At 42.0% G+C, this 15,565-nt stretch overlaps 1 protein-coding gene across 7 annotated transcripts in view; it reads left to right on the top strand.

The window, feature by feature from the left end:
* Fbxw11 (F-box and WD repeat domain containing 11) overlaps window positions 1–15,565 on the top strand; it is a 98,933-nt gene that overhangs the window by 41,736 nt on the left and 41,632 nt on the right. The gene's annotated exons all lie outside the window — the stretch shown is intronic.

Here is a 15,565-nt window from a genome sequence, read left to right as displayed (position 1 = left end):
TGTAGCTTAGTGGAGAACACTACTAGCCTAGCAAGCCTAGCACAACCTTCAGTTCAAATCCTAGGAGGTCACAACAAAGCAGATACCATCTGCCTCTCCCCTGCCCCTCCAAAATGTGTCAGCTGCCTCATTACCAGCCAGCACCCAGGGGCTTTATGTCATCCTGCAGCTGGGCAGTTTTGATGATAATGCAGTGTTTTAACTATCCCATGATCCTCAATTTGATTTTTGGAGTCAGCAGAGGCATAGAAGAGCCCAGGCATGTGTCCCTCCAATTCTGCCTTACCCAGAATACCTCTGGGTTGATCTTTTCTCTGGAGGATTTTATTTGAAAACTGGTTTGGAACTTTCTAAACATATGCAGACAGGAGAAGCACACAACTTAATCTCACGCAGTCTTCAGACCTCCAGCTTTGCTGTTTTCTTGGACATTTAAAAACAAACCTAAGATGTTGTAACTGGAAAAAAGTGACAAATCACTGATTTCTGTCTTTATGTAAAGATTTAGAACTACAGTTAAGAACGAAAAGGAACAGTTGGTACTAAAGGCTATAAAATGGCCCAAGTGTGTTGTGTGTTCATAATCCCAGTACTCTGGAGGCTGAGAAGTATAGAAACCTTAGGAAGGTGTGGAAATCGTTTTCCTTTCCTTTTCCCCCATTGGTTCGAAGATTGAAACAAGGGCCCTGCAGGACTTACCATGAGCTTCATCCTTGCCTGTGCTCAGGGAAGGGACCAAAAGATAGAGAGTTTAGGGCTAGCTTGGACTACCTAGATTTTAACTTAGAAAACCAGAAATAGGGCTGACAAGGCGGCTTTGGGGGTAAAGATGCTTGTTGCCAAGCCTTATGACCAGAGTTCAATTCCCAGTAATCACTTTGTTTTTTTTTTTGAAGGAGAGAATTGACTCCCAAAAGTTGTCCTTTGACCTTTACATGTATCTCCACTCAAAAAAATGTATAAGTACTAAACAGTTTTCTTGACCTCCAAGTTTTACTGAGGACTTGTCATTTGTCACATGCTGGCTCCCATTTTACTTTCAGGTTAAATGCAGATGGCCACATTGTGTACACTCTGCAGCTAACTCTGTGCCACCTCTTCATGTTGGTACATGGGACAATGAGCCAGGAACACTGCATCTTACTTTTCTTTAGTTATAGTCAACAGAGCAAAATACATGGTGGACACGGCTTTTCAGTGTAGTCTTAAGGCAAGGAAATAGGTAAATGGGTTTAAGACTACATTAAATTTTTTTTCATTTTTGAATAAAAACCGTGTCATAAAACTTATACTAAAGGCATTTGTTGTTGCTGGTAAAAATGCTGATTTTATTTCTCTCATTGGTTTAGAATTATTTATTTTGTTTATGAAATAACATTTTTTCCCTGTCAAAATTTAGATAGTAGGTAAGTACAAAGAAAAAAATTAACGATTTATCTATAATATCAACTTCATTTTATTGTTTATTCTGTGGTTTTTGCCTTGACTTTTTATGTCATATATATATGACATAGGCTCATACTTCATATTGCATTTTCAATTATAAACTACTTTTAAATATTGTTAATGGAACAATATGCTATGTATTAGTGAATGTAAGTCCCTCTATATATCTTGTTAGTTTTTGAGACAGGGTCTCACTGAGTATGTAACCCAGGCTGGGTGTGAATTCCTGATCCCATTACCTCAGCATCCAGAGTGCTAGGATTACAGGCATGACCCACCAGGCCCATACTTAAATAGCCGTTTGGCTATATTATCTAAGAGGTTATAATAAGTTAATCAGTCTCTTATCAGTGAGCACTGAGATTGTTAAACATTAGTATGTACTCATGATTAGTTCTTAAGGATACATTATTTACTGGGAAATTTTGAGTTTTCCTAAAGTTTATATCAGCAAGTTTAAAGGTCAGCAAGAAAGGCTGTCTGATTGTAGAAGAGTAATACTCAGTGTGAACTACTAGAAAACCTCGGAACATGTGCACAATACATTTTAAACTGCCCTTTGCTGGAGGCTGGAAAGATGTCTCAGTGCCTGCTTTTCTAGAGAATCTGAGTTGAGTTCCCAGCACCCAGGGTGGATGGTTCACAACTGTATGTAACTCCCGCTCAAGGGGATATGACACACAGTTCTGATTCCTGTGGATATAGACACACTTGTGACATTTAGACAGAACGATGCACACATAAAATAGAAAACCCCGAACACATTATTATCATAGGGTCTGAGAAAACAGAAATGTTTGAAACAGAACCACACTTTATAGTAGTTATTGCTTTGTAGTGCCAGGAAAGGAGCTGAAGCTTCCTGCCTGCTAGCAAGTATTCTCCCACTGAGCTATGTTTCCAGCCAGAAACCTACCTTCATTTTAGTGGGAGTGAGTGCTAAGGAAAAGGCAAGCTTTGGGAAATGGCTTCAGGTTTTACATGGGCTGAGGAGAAGACCCCCGAGAAGGCGTTTGAGTGAATGTCTGGAGGAAATAGGTAAGAAGGCTTATAGCATGGGCAAGGGCAAGAGAATACCAGACTGTGGGAACAGGCAGTATACAGCCCAAGTGGGAGCATGTGTGGTGGAGAACAGCAGAGGCTGACATCTGCCTGAGTGTGGAATGAGGGAGGAAGAGCAGATTGAAGAAGGGGCACATCCTGTCAGCTCTCACTGCACCTTGGCTTTTTCCTGCACCAGGTAGGGAATCACTAGAAAATTTACAGCAAGTCATCTGACATTCCAACAGGCCCATTCTGGCTGCTGTGTCAGAATGAGATGAAAAGATGGAGTCAGGAGACCAGTTCTAGCATGCCAGTCAGCATTTCTCCAGCGCTACAGAATCAAGGGTAGACAGGAAAGAAAGTGTGAAGAACTAGTTCATTTCATTGTGGGACTGACAAGTTGGAGCTTTGCAAGGCAGGCAGGGTTTCCCTGTTGCTCTCAGGAACCAAATTTCTCCTAAAAACCTTAGCCTTTTCTCTAAGGCTTTCCACTGATTGGATGAAGCTCCCTTACATCGTGAAGGGTATAGTATTTACTGGAAGCTTACTGCTTGTCTGTGTTAATCATACCTGAAAAAGTGTTTCCCAGCAGTATCTGGATTAGTGCTTGAGCAAGTGGCCACCATAGCCCAGGCAGGAAGCTACATAAAACCGGCAGTCGCAAAACCAGACCTGAGGTCAGGGGTGCCAGGTTAGATTAAGGGATTAAATAAAGATATAGACAGCCATGATACAATGAAAAGAGAAATGGAGAGTAATGTTTATAGACATTCTGTCAATCTGGTCAAACTCCTGCCGTTTATAACACCCGTATTGATGAGAATTTAGAGCTAATTGGGTGTGGAGCCTGGTTGTCTCTGAAGATGAAACTGCTCATAACAGTGGGACAGTACTTCACGAAGAATCTTCAGAGCATAATCTAGTTCATGTGTGGAAAGTCCATTCAGTGTGTGGGGAATGCAGTGAATGTATACCTGCTTATGTGTCCCCAAGCCATCCCTTGGCATCCTCTGCACAACTTTGTAAACCAGGCACCGTTAGGTCTGCCTTACATGTGAGAAAATTGCCACCGAGAAGAGGAAGGAAGGCGCCAGGACTGAAGGAAGGCTAGTCTCTGTTCTTACAGTCATTGCAGCACTTGTCTGTGTTCTAGGTTGTAAACAGGCTTTTCAAAGGTCTGCCATGCATGAGAAGTGCTATTATGTTACTGTCGGTAGCTCGCAGACCCAGCTGTCTGTTCAGAGGCCTTTCTGAGTGTCTGCACTGACGTCCTCCTGGCCACTGCTCCTTCATGGTTTAATTTTTTTTTTCTTCATAGCACTTAGCAATGTCTGAAATGAGATTGTAGGTTTGTTTTTTCTGTTTCTTGCCGCACCCACCTCACCCCAGTCTAAGTTCTGAGAAAAAACAGGTCATGTTTTCCTGCTCACTGCTTGGTAAACACACTTGTTTCTAAACTGGCAGGTAGTAGGTACTCAGTAATTATTCACTGACTGAAGCGTGGACGTGGTCAGCTGGAAGGAGAGGGAAAGGCTCTGTGGCTGGGCTTTCCCTGGTTTGCATAAGCAGGGCCACTTAGGACTTGGTTTTCTGAGTTGTGTGAATTGAAGTATTTCTGTGATTTTGGAAGAAAATTGATTTTTGCCTCTAAGCCAGCTAGTTGTAAGAAAGTAATCTTTTAGCCTGATAGTACTGATGCAATATCTGTAGTCCCAGCACTTGGGAGCAGAGGTTCTCCGAGTTTGAGGTCTACAGAGTGAATGCCAGGGCTGCACAGACACCCCACCCCCTGAAAAAAGTAATCGTTTTGAGTAAGTTAACAGAAAATTGGAGCACAATTGCAAAGTGAGAGATAACCCTCAACTGAAGAGGTGACATACTTCATATCTTTGCCTCTTTGTTTTAGTTTTGAGTCTGTGCACATGCTTTATATATACATCATCGAGACTTTCTATGTGTATAATTTGACACACTCTTCAGTTTTCTCTTTATGCCTTGTAAACTTACTTAGGTGTTTTGTTGCTGTTGTTTTTGAGACAGAGTCTGTGTAGTCTGGCTGTCCTGGAACTTACTATGTAGACCAGGCAGACTTCGGACTCAGAGCTGTCCGCCTGCCCCTGCCTCCCAGTGTTGAGATTAAGGTGTGTACCATCAGTCCTGGCCTATTCAGGATATTTATACTAACCTTTTCCTATAATTTCTCATAACAGAATTTAAAAGCATCCCAAAATTTGCTACTTATCAAGGCTCTCAGGGTCTTTGCTTTAGGTTATTACAAAATGCATTCTCACCTCTGCCCTTGCCTTCATTTGAACTGCTCAGTGTCTAGGTGGGCAGAGCCTGTCACATGGTTCTCACTGCAAGCACATCTCACCAAACCCTCACTAAGGTGGCACATTATTATATTTGAAATTTGGAAAGCCTGTTGCCCTGTGGCGTTAAAGTAGACAGACATCATGACACATGGCAGCTCTTCAGTTCAAGTAGCTTGAGTAAATGTGAAATCTTAGCGTATGGAAGAGGATCTAACTGGATACACTTGCCACGAGAAAGTGCCTCAGAGACATTTTTAAGCACACAGCTATGCCAGCGACAGCTCAGGCTTTCTGACTGGGTACCATCTCTAGAGTTCAGTGTTGAGATGATTCGGTTAGAATGGCATCACCCACAATATTTAAGTTATACACTCTCTCATATATCTTGTGTATATATCAGCCTTGGAACCTCTATAGTCCATCATGTTGTCTATGTCCAGCTAATACAAAGAGAAAGCTGGCAGCCCCAGACAGATTGCGTGTAAACATGTACCACCTTATATAAGGAAGCTTTCTTCCCCTGAGAAAACCAGGTGTCCTTTACTGACGTCTGTAAAATTGCTTTTATTCTAAGATACTTGTTAGTTGCTTAATTTGAAATAGAGAGCAAAACAAAAATTAAAATCTCTCATCTTTAAAAGAACAGGAATGAAAAATTTAGAGTTACAGTGATAGTATCTGTTTTGCAAGTAGGAAGGAATCCTAGTAATCACAGGAAGAATCAGGAATGCACTCCTTCCTATCACGGATGGCCCGGGGCACACATGAACCTGGAGTCCTCAGTCAGCATTAGCTCGAGGTGCTTCTTGGGTATGTGTGCGCGCACGCGCATGCGTATGCGTACATGTGTACGCCCCCATGTTTAAGTTAGAGGACACTTCTGTGGTGTTCTCTCTTACCTTTACATGGGTTCTAAGGATTGAATTCAGCTCATCAGGCTTGCAGAACAAGCGTTGTTACCTGCTGAGCCATCTTGCTGCCCCCAGATGCTTTTTAGATAATCTGACAGTAATAGTTTAAGGTGTGTGTGGGGGGGTTTCCCGGATAACCAGTTAATTCTCCAACTGGATTTGAGGCTGGCAGTACAGGAGGGAATTCACTGTGCACCTGTAAACCTTGTCAGAAGCCCATGACTGGGGAGGCCATGGGCCTCAGTGAGGGAACCCATTGCTGTGGTTTTGCTAACTGGGCATGATGTGCCTCCATAATAGTTTTTTTGTCCGTGGATCAGTGCTCTCATCAGATTTAGTCACAGATGTTTGTTTTTTTCCACCAGTGGGCATTGGTAATTGCAGAGGCTTATCACTGGTAAACTGCTGAAGATAACTGACTCTTTGAAAAGTTGAGCTCCAAATGAGACATCTGTATCATCCCTTCCAGGGCTCAAGGAACATCATAGAAGAGGGTCCTGAAAGAAACTAGGAGATGGGAATAGGGGCAGACTTTGTGGAACACTTTTCTTCAGGGACATGGTATGGCCACCACTATCTTGAGCTGTCAGCATCTCTGATGATCAGTGTGAGACCTGCACAACATTGGGCTTTCAGTGTCTGTCAGAGGGAACCAGAGGAGAGACCATGAGGCCCCATTCTTTCCTACAGATACAGTTAATGGCTACTGGGGGGAGAGACATCTTCTTCAGTGTAGCCACTAGTTAGGGGTCCATGTACATGTAATCAGCCCTAAGTGTTCTCTGTGAGTACCAAAAACAAAATGAAAGAAAAAGATGTGATGGGCCGGGAACTAGTTGAGAAGAGGAAGAAGGTGGTGGGGCAAGGAAGGACTCTAGGAGTTTAAAAAAAAAAAAAAAAGAAAAGAAAGCATTGTAGAAAGGATTTAAGTATGTATGCATACATCTGTCTGAGTGTTCACATGTGTATGGATGTGTTGTGGAAGCCCTGAGTCCATGTTGAGTGTCTTTGCACTCTGTTGAGGCAGGCAGGGTCTCTTATGGATCTGATGCTCCCTGGTTCTGGCTCCTCTAGTTACTTCTTAGCCAGGGATTCCCTGTGTCTACTTCCAGAGTGATGCAATTACAGGTGGCTGCTGTGCCTGCCTGGCTTTTTATATAGGTTCCACTAAAGTACTTTACCTACTGAACTATCTCTGTAGTCCCAGGATTTAACTTTTTTAAAAACAAAAAAAAAAAAAAGTTTTTTTATACCAATAATAAAAAGAGAGTGCTTAGGCCTGTGGATGTGATGCTAACTTGCTGACCATGTGCAAGGCCTGACTTCAACCCCAGCACTGCAAAAATAAACAAGTAAATAAATAAATAGATAAACCTGATTCTGTGTAAACTGAAAGGAGGGAGGTTGTTTCAAATATTTTATTATATCCATTCTTAGTGGTATGATCCCATAATTTGAAGTGCTGCGTATTAAAGTGATCGAGTCATTGCAAGGTTGCTTTTTCTCCATTTGAGCTGGTCCCAGGCTTATAGAAAAGCTGCCAGTGCATTACAAAAATGTGTTTGTAAAATCTTCAAGGAGAAGGTGGCTGCTATCTTACTCTGCTGTCTTAGTGCAGGGAGAGTGTTCCTGCAGTGTGGTGGAACTCAGCAGTGAGTTCCTCACACACTGTCCAGAGCAGTCCCCAGGGTCTACCTAAGTTTCACCAAAGCTCTCCATAATGTCCTGTGTGGCAGGGCCACGCATGTAGGAGTGGTGCTCTGACTTCGTTTGTACCCTTTCAGTCTGGATAGCTTTTCTGTTTTGCTGGACTCTGGTGACCTTGCCACTTGCTTGAGTTGCAGACCAGCTGTTACGTGGTGTCTTCATGTAGATTTCTGTTCACGTCTTTGGTAGGAGCAGCACAAGGGTTTGCTCCCTCTTCATTGCATCCTCTAGATGGAGCGTGGTTTTGATTTGTCTTCTAAACAGTGATTGCTTGGTTGAAGTAGAGCCCAGCAGGCTTCCTTCATTGGAGAGTTCTTTATCCCTTTGTAACTCAGTGTTCTGTAGAGCGGTAAGTGTTTCACTGGCATTTCATTTTCATTTATTTTGTCAGCGTAGGTGGTGTTCCTGTTTTATTCTGTAGGCTGTTAGTCATTATTTTGATGGTCAAATTGTTGGGTGTGGCCAGCTTCAAGGTGAGCTCATGTGTCTGTTTGATCTTCATGTAGGTGCTTTGGACCTTCAGTTGCAACTCGTTCTTGGGTTTCCCGTTCTCTGCGACAAGTGTGCATGCTTAGTGTTGCTGGGGTGTCACTTGCTTCTCTCTGAAACCTCTACCTTTCTATGGCTGGAAAACCCCATGAGTTCATACCCTCGGTATCAGTGTAGTTCCACTCCTCCATTCAGCATTCAGTGAGGCCTTCCTGTCTCAGCCTTAGGTGGGGAGTTACTGACATGGTCACCACATTAGCTTTACAGTTGCTTGAGTATTAGTTTCTAAGTATATATGAGGACTGAGTTTTAGCAAACCTTTTTTCCCTTCGAAATATTTGTGGTAATGACCCAGTAAGAAAAGTTGATGTCTTAATTTACATCTTTTTAGGGAACTGAATGTTTATTTTTCTTCTCAAAAAAATTTTTTTTTTAGAGCTGGGTAGTGGTAGCACACATCTTTAATCCCAGCACTCAGGAGGCAGAGGCAGGCAGATCTCTGATTTCAAGGCCAGCCTGGTCTATAGAGAGTTTCAGGACAGCCAAGGCTATAGAGAAAAACCCTATCTTCAAAAACCCAAAATACAAACATACATATATGTTTAATATTTATATATATTTAATATTATACATATTTATTTAAGCTAGGCATACTGGTGTGCTCCTTTAATTCCAGCACTTGGGAGGCGGAGGCAGGAGGATCTCTGAGTTTGAGGCCACCCTGGCCTATATAGTGAGTTCCAGGACAGCCAGGGCTGTATAGTGACTTGGGATTTTTATTTTTATTTTTTTTAATGTAGTGGTACTGGGGCTTGCTCGCAGAGCTTCTTGCATGCTAAGCATATGCTGTATTGCTGCTCTGTACTCACTGCCTCCAAACCATCCGTATTTTCTTCAAACTCACTGTATAGCCCAGGCTGGCATCAAACTTGTGGCAGGTTTCAGATTTCCTACTTCAGCCTCAGTGTGAGATGCCACACCCAGCTAGGCAACCCCTACTGTATCTATAATTTCCTTTTGCTTGTTTGTTTATTTAGTTTTCTTTTTGATTTATTTATTTATTTATTTAGGCAGGGTTTCTCTGTGTAGCCTTGGCTGTCTTAGAACTCACTTTATAGACCATGCTGGCCTTGAACTCACCTGATCCTCTGCCTCCCGAGTGCTGGGATTAGAGGCATCCACCACCACACACAGTTTATAATTTCATTTCTAACACTGAGAAATATGACTTGTAATTTCCATTTTTTCACTTGCTTAGTCTGAGGACCTAGGAAACAGTTTTAGAATGACTTATGTTACTGAGAAGTAAATACTAAGTGAAACTTCTTTACTATTAAGAACAAGCGTGAGCTGATGAGTAGCTGGTAAGGGTGCCAGCCACGTGCCCCTGATGCTCAGAAGCAGTCACGTTCAACAGCGTTGTACACAAGCATTTCACATCACAGTTGAGTTTTAGTGTCTCGCTAGGGAAATTCCTAGTGACAGAGCTGCTGGATGAAGAGGTGTACATACTTCATTTCTCTAGATAGTGCCAGATCTTCCTCCACGCTGCCTTCTGAGCGGAAGGTGAACACGCCTGCCTGCTGCCCCTCAGCTCTATTGACAACCATGTTTTATACTGCTGACTAGCTGCTTGTAAGTTTGGAGAGATGTGTAGCCTCAGTTTGCACCTCTCTAATGACAAGGAAGTCTTAGCATGTTCCCGTGTTAAGGGCCATGTTTATGCCTTTACAAATGCTGTTGTGCCAAGGTGAGTTATGACTGTGCACGAAATGTTAGAATGAAGCCTACTCGGTGTAATTGCTGTGAAGTATAAAGTCCCCTGTTGAGATCTTTCCCATTTCTTCATTTTTCTATTGAAAGTTTAGTATTTTCCTGCCCTCTGTGATTTAAAGGGGCTTTGGTGCTTTCATCTCTACTTTTACCTTATTTGTAATTTTTTCTTTGTACCTAGAGTTTGAGTCATTGTCACATGACCTTTCTTTGCACTAGGCTGTAACAATTTCATGTTTCCCGCAGTACTTACATGTTCACACTCCAGGTTTCTGGTCTTTGTGAAGCGTGTTGATGTAGGTTCTACAATGTGTAGATCTGATTGTATGTCCCCAAGTTGCTGATGCTGTCCCCACAGTACTTACTGAGAACTTCTCCAGTCACTGACATGCCAGCTGTTGCCATGAACTTGGATGAGTTCTCACATGTACTAGGGACTATTTCTTTCCTTTCTGTTAGACCAGAATTTGGCATACTGACCCGCAAAGCAGATCTAGCCGTGGCTATGCAAATACAGTTACATGGTCACACAGTCACTGGTATTTCTCTACTTGATGCAGGTGTTCCTTTCATGCTGAGGCAGAAAATTGAGGGGTTGAGACAGAGAGCGAGGCCTACAAAGGGTCAAGTATTAACTTCTACATGAGTGCTCCCTAGGCTCCTCCCTTAGAGAGCTTCTCTCCTCTCCTAAAGGCTTGTACAGGTTTATTTCCACATGAACTTGAGTATCTACTTGTGTCGCCCCATAAGGAGTGTTTTTGTGCTATTTTTGGAAGTGTGCTGATCTATAAATTGGGCAAAACATCTTTATAATGTTGAGCTCTTGTTTCCAACAGCAAATTACAAAGCAAACCCCAGAGAAGTCCACAGAGCAACCAGTCCATAGACACACACAGTTCCTGAATGCATTTTGGCTCTGTCCCATTGGTTTTTGAAGAATTACTTTTTATGGGAATTATTCCTACCTCATTTTAGGTTGTTTTAAATCACAAACTATTATTTTCTAATCTTTCTTGTTTATGAAGCTTATTTCTTTGTGATTTAGCATATGGTCAGCTTTTGTCAATTTTAGGCACATTTGAGAAGCAGATTTCTTAAATCTCTTTTTAGTAGGCAGCATAAAATTTGATACCTACTTCTCAGATCTACCCACCTCATCATCACTTATGCTTTATTTTATCCTCTTGAGCTGTCTGGTACTGAGACTTATGTGTGTAGAATATTTTCAGGATATTTTCTCTCTCTCTCTCTCTCTCTCTCTCTCTCTCTCTCTTTCTCTCTCTCTCTGTCTCTCCAACCCAGTGATTGGGATTAAATCTAATCCTTATTGCATGCTAGGCAAGCATTTTGCTATGGAGCTATAGCCCCAGATATTTTCATTTTAGGATTTTCTGTGTTTCTTAGCTTCTATCCATGATACATTGCTTTTACTCTTTGAGTTGTTAGTTTGTTTTGCGGAAGGCTTTTTAAAGTTAGAAATGTTTATTTGTATTTACTTATAACATTGGAATACTTAGAGCTCTTGGTGAAGCATCATCACAGTCACTTCTATGATGTTTTTTCACGGTTTCAACATATGCAAAACCTTCTTTTTTTTTAAGACTGGGTTTCTCTGTGTAGCCTTGGCTGTCCTGGACTTGCTGTGTAGACCAGGCTGGCTTTGAATTCACAGAGATCCCCCTGCCTCTGCCTCCCAGGTGCTGCAAACTACTCTTTTGTGTACTTAATAATTCTTTCAGGGACTGGGAAAGATAGCTTACTCAATTAAGTCCCTGCTAGTACAAGCATGAGGACCCCGCAGGGGCACTACTGCAGGTCAGTAGCTGCAGCCCTTGGGAGGCAGAGATAGGAAGAACCTTGGAATACACTGGCCGGCCAGCCCCACCGGATTCATGAGCTCCAAATTCAGTGACTTTCTTTATTTCAAAAATAAATTACACAGGGGTCGAGGAAGACAGCTGACATTGATCGTTGGTCTCCACATGTATGCACACACATAATACATACAATGCTTTTAATAAACAGAATTACTTAACTGTAGTGTAATTTATCACATCTATCATAACCGTAAATAATGTGTGCTATAAGAAAACTTGCCCATCCCAAGATCATGAGACTGTATTGAGGATAAATAATAATAAGTTTATTGCTTGTCATTTACATTGTCTCAGGTATAGAATAGATGGTGTGGAGGGGCTGGGAGAAGGCTTGAGATATGTTAAAGCAACAGTTGATATGGTCTGTTAGCTAAAAAGACCCTTCTGAAGGCTCACTAGCGTTTAGTCAGGTAGACCCAATGTGTGGATTTGTGTTTGGATCTGTGTCCTTCCATTGATCCTTTGTCTGCACGTTGGCCTGCATGACTATCCTTTATTATATTTATATGCTAGGACTCCCCTAGCTTAGTTCTTTTGATTGCTTTGATTCTCCTGGGCCCTTTATATTTCTCTATGAATTTTTAAATCAGTTCAGTGTGTGTGTTGCAGGTGGGTTGCAGCAGTGTGTGGGGGTGGGGGGGTTGCGACAGGGAAGGTTTGACCAAGGAAGCCTAGTGGTACTTTGAATACAATTGTGTTTTATCTGTTTTCTCTTTATTCTTTAAGTCAAGCTTTTGGTGGACTTAGTTTCTTTTGTTTTGTTTTCGTTTTACTTCCCCCGTTTTCATTACTTAGCAAGTGGTAGCTACCACGTTGTACCCATAACCATCATGATAAAGTCTGTCATTGCTCTGGTGTTATGGATTTGATAAGCCATACTTGGTCAAAACATAAGTAGTGATTGTGATGTGGTATGGTATTTCTAGCTTTGGCAGATGTCACTGGTAGGTGCTTTTTGTTTTCTTTTACAGTACCTTTTAGTGGAAGCAAAACAAAGTAAAGAAGCATTTTGTGGGCTTTGATTTATTTTGACCCATGAGCAGTGTTATAGGTGATTTCATGTTATTTCCACCATCAGCAAGGCAGGATTTCTCCGTTTTATAAAAAGACTTTGTTTCTAGTACGTTGAGGGTCAGAAATGGCATGCATGTTTTTCTTTTTGTGTGTTTCGTAAAGGACATGGGAAATACGGAAAAGAAGTAAGGACAATGAAATTGCACTTCTGTTAGTGTGATCTCAAGGAAGATGGGCAGTAGTATTTACTAGCTAGTATTTACTGTGGGTATATATTTACTTCTCCATCTGCAGATGCCAAGAGGTACCTAGTACCTAAGTGTTAAGGTGGCAGAATGAACAAACCCAGCCATATCTATTCTGTGCCAGCTACAGTGGTTAAAGGAGCCCTTCCAAGTGCTAGGACTGTCTTTGACAATTTTCCCCAAGTGAGAGCCTTTGCAAAATCCTTGTCACCTGTTTTGTGGCACAGAAGTGCGAGGTGGCATTTGATAGGACTAGACCCTCTGGAAAGTTAGGCATTTGGCTTTTGTTTCCCTAAGACTTAGGGTATGTGTGTCAGTGTTCTTTATGTGGATCTCTTGCTTTTCCTGATGGTCTGTTTTATTTTATTTTTTTAAATTTATTTTTTTATTAATTACAGTTTATTCACTTTGTATCCCAGCTATAGCCCTCTCTCTTGGCCTCTCCCAATCCCACCTTCCCTCCCTCATCTCCTCCCATGCCCCTCCCCAAGTCCACTGATAGGGGAGGTCCTCCTCCTCTTCCCTCTGACCCTATCAGGTCTCATCAGGAGTGGTTGCATTGTCTTCCTCTGTGGCCTGGTAAGGCTGCTCCCCCCTCAGGGGGAGGTGATCAGAGAGCCAACCACTGAGTTCATGTCAGAGACAGCTCCTGTCCTCATTACTAGGGAACCCACATGGAGACTGAGCTGCCATGGGCTACGTCTGTGCAGGGATTCTAGGTTATTGCGATGCATGGTCCTTGGTGGAGTATCAGTCTCAGAAAAGACTGTTGTGTACAGATTTTTTTGGTTCCGTTGCTCTCCTTGTGGAGCTCCTGTCCACTCCCCTGATGGTCTATTTTAAGGTAGACACTTTCCTAAGTAAATATCCAAGCACAATTTATTTATTTACTTACTTACTTATTCATTCATTTATTTGCCCTTAAAGTTAATTTTATTTGCATGATGAGATACCCATTTAGTGTGGTTCATCCCCATTTCATTGTCAAGTTAGTTTTTTCAGGACTAGAAAGATGGCTCAGTGGTTAAGAACACTTGCTACTCTTGCGGAAGACCCAGGTTCAATTTCAGTACCACATGGCAGCGCACAGCCATGTACATAGCAGTTTCAGGGCTTCCAGAGTCCTCCTCCAGCTTCTGTAGGCGCCAGGCATGCACATGGAGCACAACCATACATGTAGGCAGCACTCCTGCAATAAAAATAAATCTTCAGGAAAAAAAAAAGTCTCACCAGTCAGCAATAATTGGGCTTGTCTTCACAATTTGTGATATTCAGGTGGCCACCTGCCTGCACCAAAAGATTTAACCAACCTCAGGTTAAAAATACCAAAAAGAAACAATAGGACCCCCCATGTCTGTAATGGACATATATATGCTTTTCCTGTCATCATCTACTGAGCAGGACAGTGTGGCAGCTACTTGGTCTTCATAGCATTGTATGTACAGGCTTGTGAGGAGTCTAGAGGTGACTTAAAGGTGTATGCAACTCATGGGCAGATACTGCAGTTGTTCTTCCATTTTGGTTTCTGAGGAAGTTCCTGAGACCAGGTCTGAATGGATACATAGAGACAGCTTTGTATCTGCATACTGTGATTTGTTCTTCTACGTAGTTCACATATTTTTAAATTACACTTTCATATGTCAGAAAGGGAGCTATATATTACCTTATGACTGGAAAATCAATGGCACTGTAGGAATAGACTGTGGAAAAAAATAAAAACCATGGAAACAAGACCCTTAGGAAACCATAGCCAGGCACATACTTTGGGAGATTATCGGTATATTGGTAGTGATCCAAATGCACATGTAAAGAGACCTGTGCATCACACATGTGCACACCAGAAGACATGGCAGAGTTATTTTTAAGTGCTGAAAAGTGGGCTGGGGTTTTGGCTTGCTTGCACGAGGCCCCCAGCTGGACCCCAAGCACCAAGGAAGGGAAAGGGAGAAGCTGGGGGAGAAGTGACTGTGTGCATTAAAAAGCTTTGTTTTGGAATTTTGGGGATTGAACCCAGGGCTTTTGTAGGCAAGCACTCTGCTTTTGAGCTACAGTCCTCAGTGATAAATAATTTTTGGAGTAGTATACAGAAGTGAAAAAGAATGAGCTGCTGTTATACATTAGAATTTCAGTGATACAATATTAAACAAAGGAAGCCAGACTCAAAAAAGTTAATATAGTGGGATTCTGGACAGAAATGACACCATGAATCATTAGAGAGGGCCAATCAAACCACAGCGAGAGTTGGGTGTGGTGGTATGCAGCACCTGTGTCAGGCCGCAGTCATCTGAGAGCCTAGAAACAGACAGAACTCGCTAGTAACAAACCTTTACCCTCAGAGGTAGAGAAATGTCTTGAAAACCATATTCATAACTTCTTGGTGTCCCTTGTGAAATTTTATTTAGCATATAAAAGTATATTTCATCCTGTTTGTGACCTTTGCTTTCCAGAGACTGGAAAGTCATTGTTATTCAGGAGTTTGAATATTGTGCTGCTTGCAACAGGGCCTTTGCTTTCTGTTTAATTTCAGTCCCCATCCATTAACCACCCCCACCCCCGCCCCATGCCCAAAGCCTTTTCTGTGAATTTGTGCTTACTTTGTGGGATAGGCTAGTGCCTTACATTTACTTTTTATTCTTTTTCTTCTTTTTAAATTTCAACGTGTTGGTTGAAACCCATTAAATTGATTCATAGGCTACAGCCAGTAGTTGGGAAAGCACCTGAGAGACATATTGTTTGTATGGAAA

The sequence above is a fragment of the Meriones unguiculatus genome, chromosome 11 (assembly GCF_030254825.1).
Source record: "Meriones unguiculatus strain TT.TT164.6M chromosome 11, Bangor_MerUng_6.1, whole genome shotgun sequence".
Lineage (NCBI taxonomy): Eukaryota > Metazoa > Chordata > Mammalia > Rodentia > Muridae > Meriones > Meriones unguiculatus.
Note: the sequence above shows the minus strand (reverse complement) of the source record. Positions and strands in the feature narration are given on the sequence as shown.